The 17,779-nt window shown below is 39.2% G+C and overlaps 1 pseudogene; it reads left to right on the top strand.

Annotated features, from left to right (window-relative positions):
- Positions 1–14,223: 14,223 nt before the first annotated feature.
- On the top strand, positions 14,224–15,199 carry LOC126797385 (ATP-dependent 6-phosphofructokinase 3-like; annotated as a pseudogene).
- The last annotated feature ends 2,580 nt before the right edge of the window (positions 15,200–17,779 follow it).

The following is a 17,779-nucleotide window of genomic DNA, read 5'->3' as shown; positions in this document are numbered from 1 at the left end:
AAGGTATTAAAATTGTATTAAATCAATGAACATATAAAAATTGTTCAACATGAACCATTTGTGTAAATAACGATTACTAAAGCTTAAACAATCATCAAATTGAATGAAACTTTACAGAAATGATATACACATTAGGTTCTAAGATCTATACGATACATAATATAAATGTGACTAAAAAAGTGGTCAAGTAGGGAAATATGCTCTTTAATTTCAAAACCGACCTCCTCTGGAAGGGAACTATGTATATATATGTGAGGTATATAATATATGTACATCTTTTGATGAGCTAGCGAGTGCAATCAACATGTACGATTCATATTGATCGAGCATTCAATTATGATCGATGCTCGAGATTTTCTTATGACAGTACTCAGTCAGAAGCGAAATACACAAGAACGAAAAATTCGAAAAAGCATAAATGTCGTCACTAGCTGAAAAAAATAGTATATATTAAAGAGATCTATGATACTTAACTGAGGTTGAATTTCTTGTCCTATTGTTGATTATAAGCAAAACGTGATACATGCAGACGTGTGGTGTAGCCATGTAAATTAAAGAACTCGAAGTAGTATATCAATAATTGGTGCCCCCGAGTCGTTAAAGTCTTAAACGTACTCTTTGAAACACCACGTTATATATTAGCCTTGGCAAATGATTGAATTAAGACTTGCATAACTAATTACTATTAATTACCTAATATTCGATCCCATAATTAGATTTAAGCCTTAATTTGATAGATACATTATCCCAACAATTACATTGGAGAATAGGACTAAGATCGATCTTCTCACTTACGTACCGGATGTATCTATGATTCAATTTAGTTAATTATGGATTCACACACCTATTGTTCTACTTATATACAAGGTACGTACGTACGTACCGAGCCGGTTCAATAGCGATCGAGGACAAAGTGATCGAGGGGTGCATGTTTAATCAACAGGATCTGATTAAGGTGCAATTGAGTTCAGTGATCGATTGAGACATATTTCTAAAAATATTGTTTCATGAATCACGTAATCTATATATATGGTCTGCTCTATTTGTTGAATAAGACTGAATTATGAGCCGATTCTACTAGTTATCTGAATTTGAATTGCTTGTAGAGTTGTAGAGTTGAAGAAGTCCCTCACTTTTCTCTGTTCTACTATAATTGGCGTTGCTCATTATACTTAGCTTTCAAAATCCAACACGATCTTTTCCATGAAAATTAAAAGACAAAACAATATGTTCATCAACAGTCTCTCGGGTCCTACGGAGTTTGGATTTTGAGGATGAAAGGAAACGGTAGACCAGAGGCCTTAATCAACCTACAGCGATCTTAATTATCATTGCATGTATATCTACGTATCTTTAATAATTGAATTGACGCAGCCTATATATGTGGCGCGCTGCCTCTCACACTCTCTAATAATCTAATCGACTCCATCAATATTTATATCCGTGTAGTCAAATACGAATTATTTCCGTACCCATCGTACTTAGGCCACGTTTGATAATTAGAAAGAAAATGAATTAAAATCAACTAGGGAATAAGATATTTCCATAGGGATGAAGAGGGAAACGTTTTCCACCCAATTTTCCTTTCATTTGAAAACCAATTTCTTTTTGGGTTCCAAACAAAAAAGAAGAAGAAGTAAAGCCCTTTCCTAGTTTCCTTTCCTTTCCAATGTCCTACTTTCCTGGTTACTAAACTTGGCCTTATTAGCTCATGTGTCAACTGGCTAACTCTCCTTTTTGAAATGAGAATAGCCAGAAAATGGGCAGAGAGAAATTTGCATGTATTGCGTGAAGTTTAGTTGGCTGGGAATGCTGGTGGCCGTTACTAGGCAAATTGGAGATGTGGGAAAATGATAGAAGTGGAATCTTCCTTGTAGTTGGAAACTTGGAAGGAGCTGTCTCTCTAGCTATCCATTGATATCAACTATTACGTTGTTTTATTGAATTATGAAGCTAGGTAGGAATTTTGTTTTCCATTCCTCCTGTGCATTTCTCTTAAAATTGATATAATTATCACTATCGCGAGTATGATATACAGACAAATACTCTACAGATTGGTGTGGCTTAACCAGTCATCCTGGTGTCCTGGTTTCATTCGATTTTAGACCATTCCTGCGATGTCTTAAAAAAACAAACAAAAGTAATATATATATATATATATAGGGTCATTCCACTAAGGGATCTTTTTTTTATCTTTTAAATAGATAATTCATTAACCAATTTTTCGATCACATTTCAATTTTTAGGGTTTAATGTGCACTCCCGTAAAATTTCAAAATGGTGATCGTTAATGTATCAAACTTGGCGAAAGCAATAGACGCACAAAATCTGTCAAACTTGAACCGTTCATGCTTTTAAGTTTAAATCACAGTTTTGAATGCCTTAAACACCTCTATTTTGGCTGATATTTTACATAGATGATCTACACATTATACTCTAAATGTTGAACGGTGGAGCTGCTGAAATGTGATCGGAAAGTTGGTCAGGTGACTTATCCCTTTTTTAGACTTCAAAAAGGGATCTCTTAGTGGAAAGACCTTGTGTGTGTATATATATGTATATATATATATATTAAAATGGCTTCATTCTGGAACGAGAACTATATATATATATATATATATATATATATACAGTCACTATCCAGAGTGAAGCTTCTCTCTGAAATTACAGAGTGAAGTTCCAATTTTGGCACACTTTTCGGTCAAATTTTTTCACCATGAGCGATTCAATATTTAGGTATGTTATTCAAGATCATATCTACAAAGTTTCATCCAATTTGACAATGGTTTGAACTTTCAAAATTGAGATTTACACGAACGGTTCACGTTGAACAGTTTTAATTCATTTATTGATTTAATCTAATTTCAATACCTTAACGATGTCTGAATTAGATGAAATTTTGTAGAGATGATCTTGAATACTATACTTAAATATTGAATCGCTTATGGTGAAAAAATTTGACCGAAAAGTGTGTCAAAATTGGAACTTCACTATGTAATTTCATAATGAAGCTTCACTCTGGATAGAGACTATATATATACAGGACATTCTCAAGTATATCCAGCTCTATGTGTGAATAATGCTAATTTGTTCAGAGTGTTTTCCTTTATCCATTCACATCCGTTATAGTTCTTTCTTGGCATAAATGCCGATTTGCACCCCAAACTTGGCTGAAATTGTCAATTTTGCACCTCGAACTTGCATTTGAGTCAATTTACCTCCTAAACTTAGTAAAAATTGCCGATTTACACCCCGAACTTGTATTTGAGTCAATTTACCTCCTAAACTTGGTAAAAATTGCCAATTTGCACCACATCTGTTAAATTTAACTGTTTCTATCCAATTTTGCGTCACATGTCATACACATGAGGGGTAATGTTGTCATTTTCTATTTATATTTTTCTTAAAAACAAATAAAAATATTCTTTAAAATGAGGATTATTTTGTTAATCAAATTATTTATTTACATCTTTTTTCTACCTACTTAACCATACTTTGAATTATATATTTAATATACCCACCCATTCAAATATAGTGTGTTGTGTATAAATATATTTTTATATGTACACATTGTTGGAGGATGAACAAAACGAGAATAATAACGACGTAATAGAACAGAACGTAACCGTTTATTGATTGATAATGAGGCCAATATATAGGCATTACATAATCACAATCCCGTAGGATTCGGAGTCCTAATCTATTACAGAGATGCGAATCTATCTCCAACATGAAACTTAATAAGGCTAAGACACACACAATGGTAGAATAGTAATTCTTAATATCTTTATATTTTTAATTTTTAATGTATTTAATTATTTATATTTTTTCTAATATCTTTTAACATACCATATCACATAAAATAATAAATATATAAATCAATAACATGTTTCGAAAAAACAAACATTGTAGCAAGTGTTCCTCTTAAGTAATTTTATTAATTTATTTCATTATTCAATATGAATAAATATATAATGACAATACTACCCCTTAAATGTATGACATGTGACTTAAATTAGATTGAAAATATTAAATTTAACGGATAGGGTGCAAATCGGCAATTTTTACCAAGTTTAAGAGGTAAATTGAATTAAATGCAAGTTCGGGGTGTAAATCGGCAATTTTTACCAAGTTTATGAGGTACATTGACTCAAATGCAAGTTCGGGGTGTAAATTAACAATTAAGACCAAGTTTTGGGTGTAAATCGGCATCTTTGATTTGATATGATAGATATGGAAGCTTCCTGAAGCAAAATCTACGGAGACTGATAAGTTACAATACAGAGGATTGGTGACTTAAGGTTGGCGTAGTACTCCTCCAGACCAAGAAAAAGGGAGTGGCATGGGGTCGTTCATATTGATCATGTTCTTGAGTTCTTCATTACCATCTTCTCCATAAAGAAACAGTAGGTTCGTTCTGTACTTGCATTTCTACACATCAATTAACACTGTTCGTACTTAAACATATGTTTGACACGAAATTATGAGTAATCTTCTAAAACTAATTAGTGCAGAAAAGTGAGAAAACACATAACTTAAGTTAGATCGATGTCTGCCATACGCATATATAGAAATGATGTACCTGACTATATAGAGGCCTGGAGGTCCACATGTATTAATACACATTGTCTTCTCCAACTTGGACGTCGACACATATAAACGCAAGGTGTGGATCAAACTGGCCGCCAGGACCATCAGAATAAGGGTTTTTGTTCTTGTTTTCAGAAATAAGAATAAAAACCAGCAACCAGGCCAGCACATCCTTTGAACTCTGGCCGGCCGGAGTAGAATAGCTAAAGGAGGCACAAGGTGTTAAGTGATAGGCAAGCTAGAAAGATATACCCCTGTCCTCCTTTTCTTCTCGTCTGTTTCAGAAAACAAAATTAACATATATTTAGTTTTTTATCCAGGTATTAACACTAGAAAAAGAATTAAACGTGAGGGTACGTGTTAGGTGATACACAAACAAAGCTAAACTCTCAGAAAAGTATGTATATAGGTAATACCGTAATATATAGTACACTGTACACGATGGCGCCTTTCACCTATCTTTTAACCCTAGAACAAAAATTAAAGGAATCGAAGCAATCATTCACATATATACAAAGTTGTTAAATGTTAATTGATGATAGACAAGGATACGTCTTATCGTTGATTCAATCATCTCTTATTGTTAGATCGAGCATGCATGTGCATGACAACAAAACTATCTCACATCTGGGCCCTTTTCATTTTTTGGATCAAGTTATATATATTTAGGAGGTTCAAGAAGATCATATTCTAGCTAGCCACACATAAAATCCATTTATTAACCATTAAGGATGGATAAATGTACCGTAGCTAAGAGAGTTCTGTGTAATTTCAAAAATGCACTGAGTCGGGTGTGGGGAATTTCTGTGTTAAACCGGTCGGGTTTGGTGGAATTTCGGTGTAAATTGGGCTTTACGGGTATTTTGTGTGGATGCATGTGTGGGTTCTGTTTTGCCGCTGCCATCTATTGGTTTCGTGTGGAGAAAAGTGAGAGTTGTTTATGTTGGTTACGCCATTGTTTTCGGTTTCTTTTCCCTCACTCTTCTTTTCGGGTTGGGTTGTTGTTTGGAAGAGAGGAGGGAAGGACATAGAGTATTTTCATGAAACAAATTTTAGGTTGCTCATCTGGATCAAACTTTGAAGGTATGGTATTTCATACTCTATCCTCATCTCTTCCAATCCTTAATCTCTAAACCATGAAATCAATTCTCATAAGCAACCAAGCTCCAACAGAAAAGTTCAGACCTTGAATCGGTTTCATAGTAGAGAAGTCATGTGTCGGCGTGAATTCGGCCAGAAATCACGGAGTAATTAGTGGTAGTTAGTGGTAGAATAGTGTTAGAATTAACCTATATAAACAAGTGTAATATGTGTATGAATTAATTAAGCAAGAACACTTACCTTTAACATGGTATCAGAGCGGGTCCCTCTCCAGTCGCGCCTCCAATCTTTCGTGGGTCCGAATTGGGTGCCACTTTGTCATGCCATCGGAGGATTTCCAATTGGATGGCCACTAAGTGTCGTTGGTTACTGGACCTTAGTTTCTTTCATCCCAGTATGTGGGATGTTAATCTGTCACGTGCAGACCTAAAAATTAGGTTGCACGTGAGGGGCGTGTTGGAGAGGAGAGATCTCACATCTAAGAAGTGACAAAGAAAATAAAGCCTATAAGTGGGTGGATAATAACCAATTGGACCGAGGCCTTTTGTGATTAAAACCCAACACCTGTGAGGTGGTTAAGTTGGGACAATATCGGTACAGTTGGTCCACGGGCCACGCTTGTCGTTGTTCAACTTGGTATCAGAGCCTTCGTGCTCTTCTTTTTATGGGTATTTGTTCCGTCTTTTTTCCGGCCGGTTACACCGTTGCCTCTTTCCCTCCGGCGCTCCCTCACCGCTGCCTTCTAGCTCTCCTCGACGCCCGACGTCGCCGAACTCCTCTGCTGCTCTCCGACGCAGCTCGACCCGACTCGACCTGACGTCGTCCTCGCCGCTGTTGCTCTCTCCGCCGCCGCTGCTGCTGCTGCTGTCTCTCCCCGCCCCGACGCAGCTCAACCCGATGTCGTCCTCTCCGCTGCTGCTCTCTCTGCCGTTGCTATCTCCGCCGCTGCCGCTGCTGTCTCCCTGCCCCGACGTCACTCGCCGCTCCTCAAATCACCCCTCTCTGCTCCTCAATTCGCACAAATCAGCCCTAATTTAGCCACTAGATCCGACCCGGTCTCATTCACCCGGCCCGGCCCAAACACGACCCGTCCTATCCAGAAACAGTACGGCCCGACCCGGCCCGCTTAATCCGACCCGGCCCAGCAATAACCAGCAGCCTTTTCTTTTCTTACTGTCAGTGCACACGCACCGTCAGTTCAAGTGCAACGGCAACAAATTCTTCTCCATTGTTTTGTGGTTCTTTGCTGTCTAATCCTTTTTTTACATTGTTTCTTTTTAATGGGTTCCAGATGCGAAACGGAGGGTTCTCAGCTCCCTGATGTTCCGACCTTCGAAGTATCTGTCAAAGGTTCTGACAGTGGTTCATTTGGGGGCGCCAAACTCAACGGAACCCCGTAAATGGAAAAATGACTTATGACTGCTCATCTTCGAGGCATGCATAAGATGGGACATGTCACCGGCGTCACTAAGGCTCCTAGTCCTGAGGATATTGTTGCCTACACTAAATGGGATGACGATGATGGTCTTGTCATGTCAGTCTTGTGGAAAGCTATGAATGATGAGATAGTTGATCTGGTAGAAGCATGTGCCACTGCGCATGCAATATGGGAGACATTAGCCTGCTTATATACTAATGACTCTGATTTCATACAGGTTCATGAGTTAATGTGCACAGCTTTGGCAATACAACAGGATGGGCAACCGGTGGCACACTATTTCACCAAACTAAAGAACATTTGGGCTGAGATTGATGTTAAACGTCCTTGCCTGATTAAAAATCAAGAGGATATTGTTTGGTACCACAAGGAGAAGGAGCTTGAACGCGTTCACCATTTCCTGAAAGGTCTTGATGCCAAGCATACCAGCGCAAAGGACGAATTGCTCTGAATGACCGAACCACCTAGCCTACTCACCGCTTTCACCTATATCCGAAATGATGAATCTCACCAGGAGAGCATTCTTCAGGCACCGGCTATCGTTTCCAGTCTCACTATTCATGCTCGGTCTCCGGCACCACCGCTTCCACAAGGAACTTCCGCTCCCCTTCATCGACAAGGACCACCACTAGGCTTCGGGAATCAGCCCCGCCCGCCTTGCTCTTATTGTCATGATACTAATCATGCTCGTGCAACCTGTTGGAAATTGTATCCACACCTTAGGCCTAAAAGGCCTAATTATCGTCCTCAGACTAAAGAAGCTCTTCAATTAGTTCCCGAACCAGATATCTATGGTGTGGTTGGGCATGATCATCATACTGCTGGAGGAGCACCTACAACCTCCATCGTTGGTCGTGGTCAAATTAGTATGGATTTAAATATTTCTAACTTTGTTGATTTTGATACATGGATTATTAATTCTGGTGCATCTGATCATATGACTTATGACAAATCTTATTTTACCGTATTGTCCACTTCACCCGTACCCTATGTTACTAATGCTAATGGTGAGGCATTCCCCGTGTTAGGGACATGGTCTGTTCGTATTACTCCCACCATAGAGCTTCACAATGTACTCTATGTACCTGCTTTATCTCATCATTTGATATATGTTCCTCAATTGAACGCTGACGCTCAGTTCTCTGTGACATTTTTTCCTATGTATGTGCTCTTTCAGGACCTTCTCACCGGACGGGTAATTGGTCGGGGGTATCTGAGGGGCCGGTTGTTTCATCTGGATCTAACATACGCAGGGGAAAACCAGGGGGACAGTCTCGGACCGCTTTACTCTCCACTTCTGACAAGCTAAGTGAAGTTTGGTTAAGGCATCATCGCTTAGGGCATCAATCTTTTAGTGTTATGAAAAAATCCATCCCTACTTTGTTTATTAGTGTGGACGAGTCTTCTTTGTGTTGTGAGACATGTGTTTTGGGAAAGAGTCATCGATCTACTTATTCCCCTAGTACTTCTACTAAAAGTTTTCTTCCTTTTGAATTAATTCATTTTGATGTTTGTGGGCCCTCTAAAGAGTCTACTGTGTCAGACATGCGATATTTTGTGTCTTTTATTGATGATTGCACACGTCTTTCATGGATTGTTCTTCTTAAAAATAAAGATGAGGTTTTTTCCGCTTTTCGTGCTTTCCATACCTCTGTCCAAACACAATATAATGCCACAATTCGAGTTCTTCGTTCTGATAATGAGGGGGGAATATGTGAATCGTGTCTTTCAGGAGTTCTTTAACACACACAGAATTGTCCATTAAACAACGTGTCCTTACACTCCTGAGCAAAATGGGGTTTCTGAAAGAAAAAAACGTCATTTACTTGATATGGCTCGGTGTATTCTTTTTAGTGCCCACATGCCTAAATACCTTTGGGGTGATGCTGTCATTACTTCCGCCCACCTCATTAATCGTCTTCCATCTCGTGTCCTTCAGGGGAAAATTCCCTATGACGTGCTTGCATCTCCTGTCTCATTACCCTCTTTTCATAATCTTCCTGCCCGTGTTTTCGGTTGTGTTGCTTTTGTTCATCTTCCACAACATCAGCGTTCTAAGTTGGATGTCCGGGCAGTTAAATGTGTGTTTGTTGGGTATGACGGACATCAGAAAGGGTACCGGTGCTATCATCCCCTACCCGGAAGTACTATGTCACTATGGATGTTACCTTTTTTGAGGATATGAGTTATTTTACCTCTTCTGATACTGCTCTTCAAGGAGAGAATTCATATTTTGAAGAGCTGTATCATGGAGAGGGGGAGACAAGTAAGCCAATCGATATGGTAACAGGTTCTGTTGAGATTACCAATGTGACAGATACACAGGCACCACCAGAGGTCGTCACTCGAGAGATTCAGGCACCAGAAGATGATAACACAACTGCCCCTCATGTCTCCCGTACAACTGTTTATACCCCTGACCAATGCTCTCCTGGTGCAGAAGATCACTCATCTGAGGTTAGTCATAGGAGACAATATGTTTTGCCAAATAGGTCTACTCGGGGGCAACTTACAAAACAATATGAACCTACCCTTCAGACTAAAGCCAAGTACCCTGTGGCAAATTTTATATCTACCAAAAGATTATCTAAGTCATATGAGTCATTTGTGAATCAAATATCTAATGTATCAATACCTAACAAAGTGCAGGATGCATTGGGAGATCGAAAATGGAGGAAAGCAATGGAGGAAGAGATTGAAGTATTACAAAAGAACAATACTTGGGAGCTTGTACTTCCACCACATGACAAGAAGACTGTAGGATGTCGTTGGGTGTTTACAGTGAAGCATAATCCAGATGGGTCAGTAAGCCGGTATAAAGCACGACTAGTAGTAAAGGGGTTCACCCAAACATATGGCATAGACTATGATGAGACGTTTGCACCTGTTGCAAAAATAAACACTATCCGGGTATTGCTCTCTGTCGCGGCTAACTTGAACTAGCCACTTAGGCAGTTTGATGTTAAAAATGCATTCCTTCATGGAGAACTAACAGAGGAAGTATACATGGATCTTCTGCTGGATATGTGGCCGCTTCTCCAACTACCTCTGTATGCAGATTGAGAAAGTCTTTGTATGGTCTTAAACAATCACCTCGTGCTTGGTTTGGAAGATTCTCACAATTCATGAGAAAAATTGGCTACAAACAGAGTAAGTCAGACCACACGTTATTTCTCAAACATCAACAAGAGAAGGTAACGGCCTTAATTATATATGTTGATGATATGGTAGTTACTGAGAATGATACTGTTGAGGTGGATAGATTACAGAAACAACTTGCCAAAGAGTTTGAGATGAAGGATCTAGGTACACTCAAGTACTTCTTAGGCATTGAAGTAGCCCGGGGAAATGAAGGTATCTATCTCTGTCAGAGGAAGTACATTCTTGATCTTCTAATAGAGACATGTATGTTGGATTGCACTCCCATTGATACTCCTATTGAGCAGAACCATCGGTTAGCAGAGTACCCATATCAAGTCCCTACTGAAAAAACTCGTTATCAGAGGCTAGTTGGACGCCTAATTTATCTATCACATACCAGACAAGATGTTACTTATGCAGTGAGTGTAGTGAGTCAAATCATGCATAATCCCAGTGAGGACCACATGGATGCTGTTGTAAGGATATTAAGGTATTTAAAATCAGCTCCGAGGAGAGGAGTAATGTTCTCTAAGCACAATAATATCCTCGAAATTTGTGGCTTCATAGATGCAGACTGGGCTGGAAATATTACAGATCGGAGATCCACATCAGGGTACTTTACCTTTGTTGGAGGTAATCTTGTTACATGGAAGAGTAAGAAACAAAATGTGGTAGCACGATCTAGTGCTGAAGCAGAATACAGAGGTATGGCTCAGGGAGTGTGCAAATTGTTATGGCTTAGAAGTTTGCTACAAGATTTGGGTATTAAGCCTGAATGTGCTATGCAGCTGTACTGTGACAACAAGGCAGCCATTGATATCTCCCATAATCCTGTGCAACATGATCGTACAAAACATGTGGAGGTTGATCGTCACTTTATAAAGGAGAAACTAGACGCGAAGATCATCAGTTTTCCTTTTGTTTCTACAGAAGAGCAACTTGCCGATATGCTCACTAAAGGAGTGTCTAAAAAAGCCTTTTATGATTCACTTAGCAAGTTGGGCATGGTTGATATGTATGCACCAACTTGAGGAGGAGTGTCGGCGTGAATTCGGCCAGGAATCACGGCCTGTGATTCTCTCCGTGAATCACAGAGTAATTAGTGATAGTTAGTGGTAGAATAGTGCTAGAATTAGCCTATATAAACAAGTGTAATCTGTGTATGAATTAATTAAGCAAGAACACTTACCTTTCAACTCCATGGTGGAGGAGACCCAGTTAGCGAAAGCAGCAAGAGGGACCAAACAAGAGGCAAATAGGGAAGAGTAAGGGTTCTAAGGCAAGAAAGAAATCGAAGAAGATGCCGCACGCTTCAGACGGAAGCAGAGCCATGAAGCCCAATAAGATTGACCCCAAATGAAGAAGCTTTATCGAAAACAAGCAAGAGATTACGATTCTAAAGAGGAAGATGAGGAGAGGAATTAGAAGAAGAAGAAGAAGAAGAAGAAGAAGAGAGCAGCAAAGTAGAGGAGGGAGTTCTCGGATGAGGAGGAAGAAGGTTAAGTTCAGCCCGGAATTACGAACCTTTGGGAGGGATGCAATGCGTTTAGGTCAGCTTTCAAGAGCATAATCAAGAAGAGTGTCACCGAAGATGTGTTGGTGAGTACTGTGATGAGTTTTTGTGTAATGAAATTGGACATTTGGTGTTATTGTTTTAAATTTTACTGATCAAATTAATCAATTTTGTTACTTATTATCTTTCAAAGTTCTACACAAGCTTGCTATTGGATTGATGTGAAGCCAAGCCAAGAGTGTAATGGGAACGAGCTCCGGGTAATTGGGTATATATTCATTTGATTTTCTTTTGCTTTTTTATGGTTTTTATTACGTGTTTTCTTTATTCAGATTATTTATTTATTTTTCTATGTTTTAGTTTTTACTCATCAATTGAAACTTAATTTAGCAATTTGGTAACCTATATGAGTTGCTTCTGATCTTTCATAATGTATCATATCTGCTTCCCTTTTACTAGATCAGACTTTGATATACAAAGGTTGGCTTCAAAACTGGTTATGACATTTTTTGGGGAATTTCTTCCATTACATATATTTGATCAATTTGTGAGTATTGTAACCGTTGCTTCTTTTTTACAAATTGCCACTAGGCTGTTATGTGTGCCTTTTTGTTTGGTTTGTTGGGTTAGCTTATGTGGATGCATGTTTCTGTGGGTTTTTTGGTTGCCATTTGTTCCTGCGTTGAGGAGAAGGAGGAGGTGTCGTTTCCTTGGAGAGTTCGATTTGTTTGTAGAAGGAGGAAGGGGATGTGGCGTGGAGCTAGGTATAGGCATATCTTTGATAGCTGGGGTTGTGTGGAATCTGGTTGTATTTAGAGATATCGATATTCAAAAGGTTTGTCATTTGTGTGCGATTTGGGAAAGAGAGGACGTTGCGTTTAGCATTCGATTACTGAGGCTAAGAGATTGTTGTTGTAGGGTTCTAATTCTCAAATTTGGGGTTCCGGATCTCTTACAGAGTTTAATGGTTTGTTGTTGTCTTTGTTGGGATTGTTATCTTTTGTTTTGTTTTTTGTTGTTGTTCTGATTTTTTATCGTTATGTTATTTGATCCTGTGTTTGGTAAATTTTGGATTGGAATTTGCATGTTTTAGTGATTGGTTTATGCATCGTTTATGGTTTGTTTTATTTTTGTGATATGTGTGTTTTGTTATTGGTCATTTGTTCGATAAGTTCTTGATAATTGGAGGTGGAAATTGTTGATAATTTAAGCTATCAAGTTTGAGTGGGGTGTTAATTCATAATCAATTGTTAAGTAGTTTGTGTTGTAAGTGTGGGTAGTATTTCTGTATATATTTTGTTTTGTTGTTGTTTTTTCCATAACTATTTTAATGGTTTGTTTTGTAAGATCCATGTTGAGGTGTGGTCTATGTTTGTAACTAGAGGTGGCAAATGGGCCTAAAAGCCCGAGTCCGGCACGTTAAAAATTGGTCCGACACGGTCCGAGCCCGTTATTGTAATGGGTCGGGCCGGGCCGAGATATTTTGCTCATGGACCCGGCACGGCCCGAGCTCGTTTTTAGCCCGGCACGATCCGAACACGATAAATTCATGGGTCAGCCCGTTAAACACATAATTTTATATTATTTATATCAATATTTAAACAATTATCATTATTAAACTTGAATATTATACTTTTTAAATTAAAATCTATTGATTATTTCATTATATTAACTACAATATTTCACAAATATTATCAAAATAGTGAATAAAACGTAATTATTTTGAGATACGTAATGTTTTAAAAATAAGATTATGAAATGTGTTGTGGTATTTTATTTATTTTACTACTCTAAATAGTTATATAAAATAAATATTCAAAGTACATAATATTTTTTATTTTAATTGTGTCATATAATGTTAATGGGCCGGGGCAGCCCGCTTCTTGGCCCAACATGGGCTGGGCTTAATATTTAAGCATATGGCCCGAGCCCGACACGATAAATAAATGGGCCGATATGAGCACGGTTTTGGCCGGTTTGCCACCTCTATTTGTAACCATTGTATTGAATTTAGGTGGGTAATTAGTATTTTGGGATTAATTCTGTTTCTGAATTGTTATTTATAAACCTAATGTATGTTGTCATTTGATCTGATATGTTGAATATATATGCTTCTGTGTGTTTGTAACCATTGTATTGAATATATTTGTAACCATTGTATTGAATTTAGGTGGGTAATTAGTATTTTGGGATTAATTCTGTTTCTGAATTGTTATTTATAAACCTAATGTATGTTGTCATTTGATCTGATATGTTGAATATATATGCTTCTGTGTGTTTGAGTTTCGGTTCTCATTTCTAAAAAAAATCTCCTATTTCAGGTTGTGTGTGAAGTTTTGGTGAAACCGGGTTCTTCGCTAATGTCTACTCCGCCACTGCTCTCATTGGCTACTACATGAAGCTCAACCTAATTGACCATGCACTCTAGGTGGTCGATGAAATGCCCCACCCAAACTTGGCTTCTGTAAATACATTGATTTCCAGGTTTCCACGTCACGAACAATGCAATTAGGACTTGGTGGGTGTTTAGGAGGGTAGGAGGTTGGAGGATTGGGGCTGAATTTGGGTAGTAGTCCAGACAAAACCAAGTATGTTGAGAAGAAGTATTTATAGGTGTACATCATTGGAGGAGATGGAACCCCGAATGGAGCATCTGTAATATTTGAGGTAGCATAACTTTATTAGAATTCCACTCTCAATATCATGAGAATTACTGTACACATTTCCTAGATATCTCATATTATCTTCGGATCCCGAGATTTCTATTCTCATGGCCAAGTTGGCATCTTTAAACCACAAAGAGGCAGATGCCATTTGCTTCTGTAGATTATTTCTATAACATTCTAAACCTTATGGTTGTTGATCAGCAGGAAATCAAAGGACGTGGTCTCAAAGTTGTAGTTGTTGGAATCCCCAAAACCATTAATATTAACATTCCGGTACATTTCTTGGGTTATCCTAGCCTAGCTACATGTTGTTGATTCTTTTATTGCTTAGTTGCAAATGAATACAACCTTTGTTAAATGTTGTCTCATATTGATACAGGTTATCGGCAAGACCTTTTGGTTTTGACTCTGCTGTTGAGGAGGCTCAACGTGCAATTCATGCAGCATATGTTGAATCTGAAAGCATTGAGAATAGTATTGGTGTTATGAAGGTGATGGGCCGGTATAGTGGTAAGTTCCCGCTTAATCATGACATCATGCATTTTCAAAATCCTTGATTAAATGTTATTGTGTTAAAACTGCATGTTTTGTTATGAAATATTTCCATGTGATGTACTTTGCAGACTGCAAAATCCTTTTTGTACAATTTAATTTGGAAGCTGTGATGCATAGTTTATTGCTATGTATGCAACGCTTGCAAGATGAGATGTAGACTGTTGCTTGATTCTAGATTCGCCCTTTTATCTCAAGGGTCTTGGTGGACTGTTTAAATACATAGAGAAATTGCTCAAGGAAAATGGGCATATGGTTATTGTTATTGCTAAAGGTGCTGGGCAAGATCTTCTATCCGAGAGCGTCAACTCTATGGGCAAACAGGATGCCTTAGGAAACAAACTCCTTGAAGATGTTGGCCTATGGATTTCCCAGAAGATCAAGGTCATGAATCTGCTATCAGTTGCCAACTCTTATCCATTATAAGTTAGTGAACTCAGTTCCACTAATACTACTTTTGGTCATTCCCAGGATCACTTCGTGAATAAAAGTAAAATGGCGATAAATCTCAAATATATAGGTTAGTTCACAACTTTCTCTATATTAATTATTGCGAAGAGGTAGGAAGGCCTGGAACAACTAATCAACCGTTGTGCTTAATTGTTTACATATCCTACATATATGATCCGAGCTATTCCAAGCAACGGTTATGATAACATGTACTCCACACTCCTTGCTCAAAGTGTTGTCCATGGAGAAATGACAGGCTACTTAGGATTCGTAGCAGGTCTTGTCAATGGAAGAGAATGTTATATACCCTTTCATGTGAGTATTGAGTACTGCCACATGCCTAATATCAACTTTTATTTTTCATGATTGTATAATTAGTCAGTTACTAAGTGATCTAGGTTGTTCAATTTCGCAAAGAATCACCGATAAGCAGCACCAGGTTATGATAACAGATCGAATGTGGGCTCGGCTCCTATTTTCCACAAACCAACCGAGATTTATGAGTATTAATGATGTCACCGAGGACAAGAGAGATGAATATGTTCAACAAGAACATTGTTCAGATGACAATTTGGTAAACAAATAAATCAACTATACACATGTAGTAGAGAAAGAGATTAGTGTGTTATACGATTCCTTTGATCTTCAATCCCACTAAAATGGTGAATTTGTCTATTTGTATCTTGAAAGCTTTTTTTGGCATGGTATTGTTCATTGAAAGTTTTTTTTTTTTGCCTTCGTTTTACTGTTTGGTCCTATCTGTCTCGGTTTTTTGCTCTTTGGTCTTCCAGTGTATTTTCTGAACTCCCCGTTTTGCTCTTAATTTACTTGGCGTTTGGGTTTCTCATGTGTTGTCGTGTCTCAGTTGATGTGTGTTGGTGTGTGAGGTAAACACCTCAAAGTGCAATTGCCGCCCTATTAATCCGAGGTATGATATCTTGTACTTATAAATTTATTGATATGAAGTGTTCCGTACTTCAAGAGCTATTGACTGATTCCATTTAAAAATGGGCATACATGTTTTTATTACACTGCACGCATCTTGGGAAGTTAACCCAAATAATTGATGATCTTAAGGGGTTAAAAACTACTGCAAGACTCTTACAACATGTCATTAAAAAGAACCGAGAAGCTTATTGGTGTTCCGGGAGAATTACTATTCTACCCTTGTGTGTGTCTTAGCCTAATAGGTTTCCTGTTAGGAGATAGATTAGCATCTCCGTAGTAGATTAGGACTCCGAATCCTACGGGATTGTGGTGTTGTAAATGCCTATATATAGGCCCCCATATCATTCAATAATATACAAGTAATTCATCCTCAAACACGTTATCAGCACGAAGCCCTAAAAACCCTGAATCTTTTAGAGCCTTCCGAAATTTTTCTTCCTTTCCTCCGCCGCCGCAAGCTTCCTGCCGCCGCCGCAGCCCCTGCCTGCTGTCGCCGCAACCCCCTGCTGCCGCCGCAACCTCCTGCCCTCGCAGCCCCTGCCCTCGCAGCCCCTGCCCTTGCAGCCCTGCAGCCTCGCAGCCCCTGCCCTTGCAGCCCTGCAGCCTCGCAGCCCCGCAGCCCCTGCCCTCGCAGCCCCGCAGCCCTGCAGCCCTGCAGCCCCGCAGCCCTGCAGCCCCGTAGCCCCGCAAAGCTTCCTCCGCATTCGCCGCTCGCCGCATTCGCCGCTCGCCGCTCGCCGTTCGCCGCATTCGCCGCTCGCTGCTCGCTGCTCGCCGCTCGCCGCACCTGCTGCTCGTCTCAAAGCATTCAAAATTGCTCCTCCCGCATATTCACGCAAGAGACGTGAAAGTCACAAGCAAGGACTTCGCTCAAGAGAAGCTACTCCCGTATACTACAAACCTCCCAAGGTAAATTTTTATAAACGTTCCCGCTTTTGAACGTATAGATATATTATATCGGGCGCTATTAGCCTTCTTCTTGTCTTAATTCCGGCCTTTCTTATAACGCCGATGAGACTATAGAGGGATGGGTTTCCCCTCTTGGTCGATGTTTTCTGTGTGACGGTCCTGGGGGAGTCACGATTGTTTTGAAAGGGAAGTTAATCGATTTTCGTGTGGTCGCCTGAGTGCACCGCTGTTTTGGGTGCGATCATGAGTATCGCCGCTTGCATCGATTTTTCATGTGACCATATACGTCACCCCTTCTAATTCCTATTATACTTGAATCTAATCGATTCCGTATTCGTTTTGTAGATGTCATCGCCATCTCGACCGGAATTTGGCCTTCTTGATCTAGAAGGGAAGGAATACCACCGCTGGGTTTCCGACATGGAACTCGCGTTTGAGAGCCGAGGGATTGAAGGCATGTTTGCCGACCCT

Source organism: Argentina anserina, chromosome 6, assembly GCF_933775445.1.
Source record: "Argentina anserina chromosome 6, drPotAnse1.1, whole genome shotgun sequence".
In the NCBI taxonomy this organism is placed as follows: Eukaryota; Viridiplantae; Streptophyta; class Magnoliopsida; order Rosales; family Rosaceae; genus Argentina; species Argentina anserina.
The sequence above is the reverse complement of the archived record's forward strand: the minus strand, read 5'-3'. Positions and strand labels throughout refer to the sequence as shown.